Genomic DNA, 6,296 nt, shown 5'->3' on the forward strand with positions numbered 1-6,296 from the left:
AGGACTGCTGTGATCCATGGGGAGTTCACTGGCTGGTTTGTAGAAGTAGATCACCAGGCCTTTCTCTCTAGTCTGTCTTAGTTTGAAGCTCTGCTAAAACCTGTTCAGCATCTAGCAACACAGAAGTTTCTATGGACAGACAAGTGGTATCTGTGCTTGAGGTACATTGGCCAGTAATCAAACGTGAGTCTGTTGCATGGAAGGCAAGAATTCTACCACTGAACCATCACTGACCTCAGTGGGAAGTTACCAAAAAAAAAAAAAAATCTGACGCATAGTGATCCTATAGGACAGAGTGGAACTGCCCCGTTGAGTTTCCAAGGTTGTAAATCTTTACTGAAGCAGACTGCCTAATCTTTCTCCTGTATAGCTGCCGGTGGGTTCAAACTGCCAACCCTTCAGTTAACAGCCAAGTGCTTTAACCACTGTGCCACCAGGGCTCCTAGTGGAAAGTTAGACATCATTCTGTTGACAAGAGTTTTCTTCCACACAAATACAAGGCAGCTGTCTTGGATTATCTCAATCATTTACATAGGCACGCTTGCACGCACACACAAAATCTATCATCATCCAAAAAAAAACGCAACCTCTTGCCATCCAGTGGATTCCAACTCCCAGTGACGCTGTATGTTACAGAGTAGAACTGCTCCACAGGGTTTTCTTGGCTAATCTTCATGGAAGCAGATCTCAGGCCCTTCACTCTCGGCTGCTGCTGAATTCAGAGGCTGACCTTTAGGTTAGTAGTCGACTGAAACTGTAGCACGCAAGGACAAAAGGATCAGGCAAAGTAGAATTTAAACTTCGGCTTTGCCACTTTTTGATCTATTTTCCTTATGCTTGTAAACAATTTTCCTCCTTGAAAGCTCCATGATATACACATTTAGGGTTAACAAGGATTTAAAGCTGCTTGCTGAAGTAATGAATCAAAATATCACAGTCATAATCAAGCTTTATATATAGTCAAAATCATTATGCTAAAGAATAAGCATTAGAGGCCATTGTTTCCTTTAGCATTAAATTATTTGAAAAGAAAAGCAGTACTTTATAAATAATGCAGACGGAAGTGTGAATACCCAACTTTATTTTTACGACTGTGATCTTGCTTTCAGTCCTTGGAAGATGGATTTGAGATTGGGGAGATGAAGATTACTAAGAAATTTAAGGTTTTAAAAGATATATGTAAGTTTCACTTTCATGAAGTTCAATTATCCATATTGAACTTTGGATGAACTGGACTAAATACATAGAAAGCCTGGGTGTATAATATGTAATTTTCTTCTTAGTGCATTCTATCCTTCTCCATTGCTCATTTCACTCATTCATTCTCTTCAACACCTTGATATCTACCAGGTTGATGTGAAATTTGTAGACCTCACATGAGGCATTCCATTGTTCAATTACTTCCTTTATCGCCAGCTGTTTATACTTTTGCCAAGAGCATATTCCACATCAATATTATCAAAAAAACAGACTGCATATATACAAGTCCAACGTGTTATTGATGGTCCATAAATGCTTACATTCTAAAGCAGTAATTTTCAAATACTTTTTTATCGATGGAATATTAGAAGACAATCTTAAGTGAAACCTCTTCTGACCTTTCTGCCGCCTGTGAAGAATGCTGGCTCTTTTTACAGAAATTAGTCTTTTGGGGTTTTATTCCTGATTTCTCATGTTACCCTGTAACACTTGCTCTGGGAGTTGTCTTCTATTTCCGGTTTCAGTATCTCTCTAGAGACAAGAGACACCCAAATCTTTATCTCAAACCTTGACATCTCTTTATCAGCACAGACAAATGTGGGACACTTTCTCTGATGTTTTCCACCAGGACTTTAAAATTAAAATGCCTAGTATGTAGTCATTAATTTTTCCCCATCATCTCTTTCTCATTGTGTTTTGCTCATTTAGTTAGTTGCACCTATTGCCGTCTTGTTAGCCCAATCAGAAATCTGAGTGTTATCTCTTCAGCTCCTTCTTAATCCTCAGTCCCCACATCCATCCAGTCTTTAACCAAAAACCAAACCAAACATTAAAATGTAGAATTCTTATGATTTTTATCCAGTCTTTAAATCATATGAATTCTACATTAAAATGTCTCTTTAATTCATCTGCTCTATTCTGGTGGCATAGCGGCTAAGTGCTATGGCTGCTAACCAAATGGTCGGCAGTTCAAGTCCGCCAGGCGCTCCTTATTCTTTTTCTACTACCTTGCTTTTGGTTCTTGCCTAGACTATTGCAATAGACTCTTGGATGTTTTCCTTGTCTCCAATTTCTTCACACTTCGTTCCATTCTTCACATTGGTACTGGGCTTATCTTTAAAAACTTCCTGTCATTTTTTTTTGAAATCTTATTTTATTCCTACTAGCCTATAGAATGTAATCCAAGTATTTTTAGTATAGCATTTAGCATACTTTATAACCTATTTCCAAGTTACTTACCTTGCCTCAGTCATTAGCCAATGATTACTGGTCAGTATTTGCAATTCTTATTAAATATCCAAAGTACAGGCTCAATATTAATATGGAAAGTATGTATACACAGATATGGAGATACATGCATACACACATACACACACTGTTCTATGCACACATATAACATGGTGGGTAAGAACACAGGGTTTTAGGCCAAACTGGGCTCAAATGGTAGTAGCCCTGACACCTACTAGCTTTGCAACCTTAGGCAAATTATCGAATTTCTCTGGGCCTCAATTTCCTTATCTATAACATTTGTTTCACTTGGATCCACAATCAACGCCCATGGATGCAGCTGTCAAGAAGTCAAAGGACGCATTGCATTGGGCAAATCTGCTGCAAAAGACCTCTTTAAAGTGTTTAAAAGCGAAGATGTCACTTTGAAGACTAAGGTACATGTGACCCAAGCTATGGTATTTTCAGTCACTTCATGTGTATATAAAAGCTGGATAGTGAATAAGGAAGACCCCAGAAGAATGGAAGAATGGATGCCTTTGAATTATGGTATTGGCAAAAAATATTGAATATACCATAGACTGGGAGAAGAATGAACAAGTTTGTCTTGGAAGAAATACAGCCACAGTGGTCCTTGGAAGTGTGGATGACTAGACTTCATCTCACATACTTAGGATATGTTACCAGGAGAGATCGGTCGCTGGAGAAGGACATTATCCTTGGTAAGTTAGAGGGTCAGCAAAAAAGAGGAAGACCTTCAACAAGATGGGTTGGCACAGTGGCTGCAACAGTGGGCTCAAACATATCAATGATTGTGAGAATGGTACAGGCCTGGGCAGTGTTTTGTTCTGTTGTACATTGATTGGGTTGCTATGAGTGGGAACTGATTCGATGGCACCTAACAATAACAACAGCATAAAATGGAGATAGTTGAAGTACCTAAATCATGGATTGTTGTGAGGATTAAGTTACTGCAAGTAATACACTTAGAACATATGGTTTTACGTGAACATATGGTACTGTTAGAACTTGGTTTGGTTAATTGAATTAGGTCTAGTAAATTTGTCATAGCATATTATTTGCAAATGAAAATCAGGATCTTTTACTTCTCAAAAAGACTGGAAAGAGAAAATTTTATTTTAATAAAAAATTGAAGACTTGCTTTAAAAAAGGAGGAGCCCCAAGGAATCAGAGAAAACAATAAAAATTACATCAGAAGGCCTTGGTTTCAGTTCTGACTCAGGTAATAACTAGCTAAGCAACTTTACATAACTATTATTCTCTCGAACTTTAGATTACTCATTCATCAAATGGGACAGTTTGTAAACACGTTCATAAGCACATATTTTTATCTCCCCACCAAAGTCTAGTGCTATAGAAACTTAAGATAAACCCTTTTGGAAGACAGAGTTGTGTGAGTTAAAATATCTACTGGAAATAAAATTTCTAATTAATTGGCGTTCAGTGTTTGTCTTCTCCCTTGCTGCACGTTCAATCAAGCTGTTTTTGTGAAGGGAGCTTGGATGACATCCCACGCAGGTAAACTCCAACAGGAAGAGTCCTGAAGGTCCGCTGTGCTGATTCATTTCTGTTGTCTGTTTAGCTTGAGGCACTGTGAGCTTTGCTGCTTTGGCTCTGTTTAAGTTAGTAGTTCAATTCCAGAATACAGTTTTAACAACATGGCAGGTACTGATACTGTTAACCTTGATTTTTAGGACATTATATCTCTGTCATGTCTGAAATCAAGATGTGCTATATAATGGAAAAATCTGACAATTGTCATCAACCTTTTTTTCTTTTTCCACATAGGAACACCTCGTATAAGTCTGCATCTTATAATTGATGATTCTTAAATTCAGTGAACTACAGGTAGATATGGTTCGAAATCAGGCTTATGTCTCTTTTTACCACCAATAAAAAGTTTTTGTAATAAAAGAAAATTCCTGCCCATCCTCCATATTTTAGAAGATTTTGTCCACCCAACATGAAATTTATGAGGTAATAATTAACTTATTTTCCTCTTTTGGTTGATCAAATGGACGTAATAACCGGCCATATCTTAGGATCAGCGTAAGAAAGCCAGTGTTACTATACCGAGTTGTACAATTTCTACCATTTTGGCATTTCACTTTGTTGTAGATAAATATATGATTTATATTCAGCTTTTTGAAACACTGAAAATAGCTCAAAGGCTGTCATTATTATTTCATGGACCCCTAGGAATCCAGAGACACCATGGTGGGAATCACTGTGCTAGAAAAATGTACATTTTTGAATTATAATAAGTTCTTGGTGTGGTTTCACAGGTTAATATATTCTGTGCAGGCCCAGAACATAGGACTTCTTTATTTTCATTTAGATTTGATTGTTATACTAATAAGGAAATCTGAATACTCTGTAAATCATTTATATTTAGAAGGCATTTTATACTGTTTGGAATGTGTAGGAGTCTGAAATTGTGAGAATTCATAGAACTTCAATAGAAACAGTAAAAGGATATTCTAAAGATTAGATTGGAACTACGTAATATTCTGTCATATGTTTATTTTAAAAGCTTACTTTAGAAGTTTATAATGATCATAAGACAATAGTAAAAAAAGCCAACTACCAACTATACATACAGTATATATCAGTTTTGCTTTTAGAAAGTTGTGTGTGTGTGTGTGAGAAAGAATATGTAATCACTCGAAGAAGATACAACAAAATAGCAACAGTGGGTGGTGAAATTACAAATGTTTGTGGTTATCTACAATAAATACATTACTTTTATATTTAAAATAAGCATTATTAGAAGACTAAAATACAGAGGAAAATAACCGCTTATTTCTTCCGCATCAAGAACTGTTCACTTCTCAAACGATACAAAGTCCTGTGCCTTCTTAAGCAGAACTTACTTTTCTTGCTAAATGGCTGGTCCTATCCTGTGTGCAGACGGACTATTACGTTGGCTTGATTGTTTGCTTCCCAGTAACGCATACAACCTGATTTAGAAAAGAAGCGTAGCTGGCGATGTGAAATATGATTTCACAGAATTATAAGTTCCCTGAGATTAAGAGAGAGAGTTCAGTCATCCCTATATCTCCACGTATGTTGCATATCATGGTGCTCTATGATTCTTTGGAAATACTTGAAAACGTTTTGGTTGCTATGATGAAGCCACCAAATAGTTGATGAACTTTTTACAAATAGTTCATAACCATATGCCATCTTACATTTATAAAATTCTCCTGATACTTTTAAAACAGTTATAAAATACTTTATATTTTTTATTAAAGGCTCAAAATCACTTTTACAACCTTTGCAAATTCAGAGAAGTCAAGTACCTTGGTTAGATTTGTGTAACTAATTCCGTGTGGCCTATTGTATAACTTCTAAACAACTCTTAACAAACATTTCATAAAATGACTAAACCGTCTCTGGATAATTTACAATAACCGCTTGTACAAATTATTATAAATTTTATGAATTCAAGCCTCCTGAAATTTGACATGGAACAATCATTAATCTCACAAGTCCTGGAGTCAGACAGGCTATGTTTGAATTACAGCTTTGCCATTCATTAGCCAAGTGACTGGTCCTTCCTGATGACATGTCCAGAGTACATGAGATGAAGTCTTGCCATCCTTGCTTCAAAGGAGCATTCTGGTTGTACTTCCTCCAAGCCAAATTTGTTCATTCTTCTGGCAGTCCATGGGATATTCAGTATCTTTGCCAACACCATAATTCAAAGGCATCAGTTCTCCTTTGGACTTATTGATTGTCCAGCTTTCACATGCGTATGAGGCGATTGAAGATACCATGGCTTGCGTTAGGTGCACTTTAGTCCTCAAGATGACTGCTTTGCTTTTTAGCATTTTTGCAGCAGATTT

This window comes from Elephas maximus, chromosome 26, assembly GCF_024166365.1.
Source record: "Elephas maximus indicus isolate mEleMax1 chromosome 26, mEleMax1 primary haplotype, whole genome shotgun sequence".
In the NCBI taxonomy this organism is placed as follows: Eukaryota; Metazoa; Chordata; class Mammalia; order Proboscidea; family Elephantidae; genus Elephas; species Elephas maximus.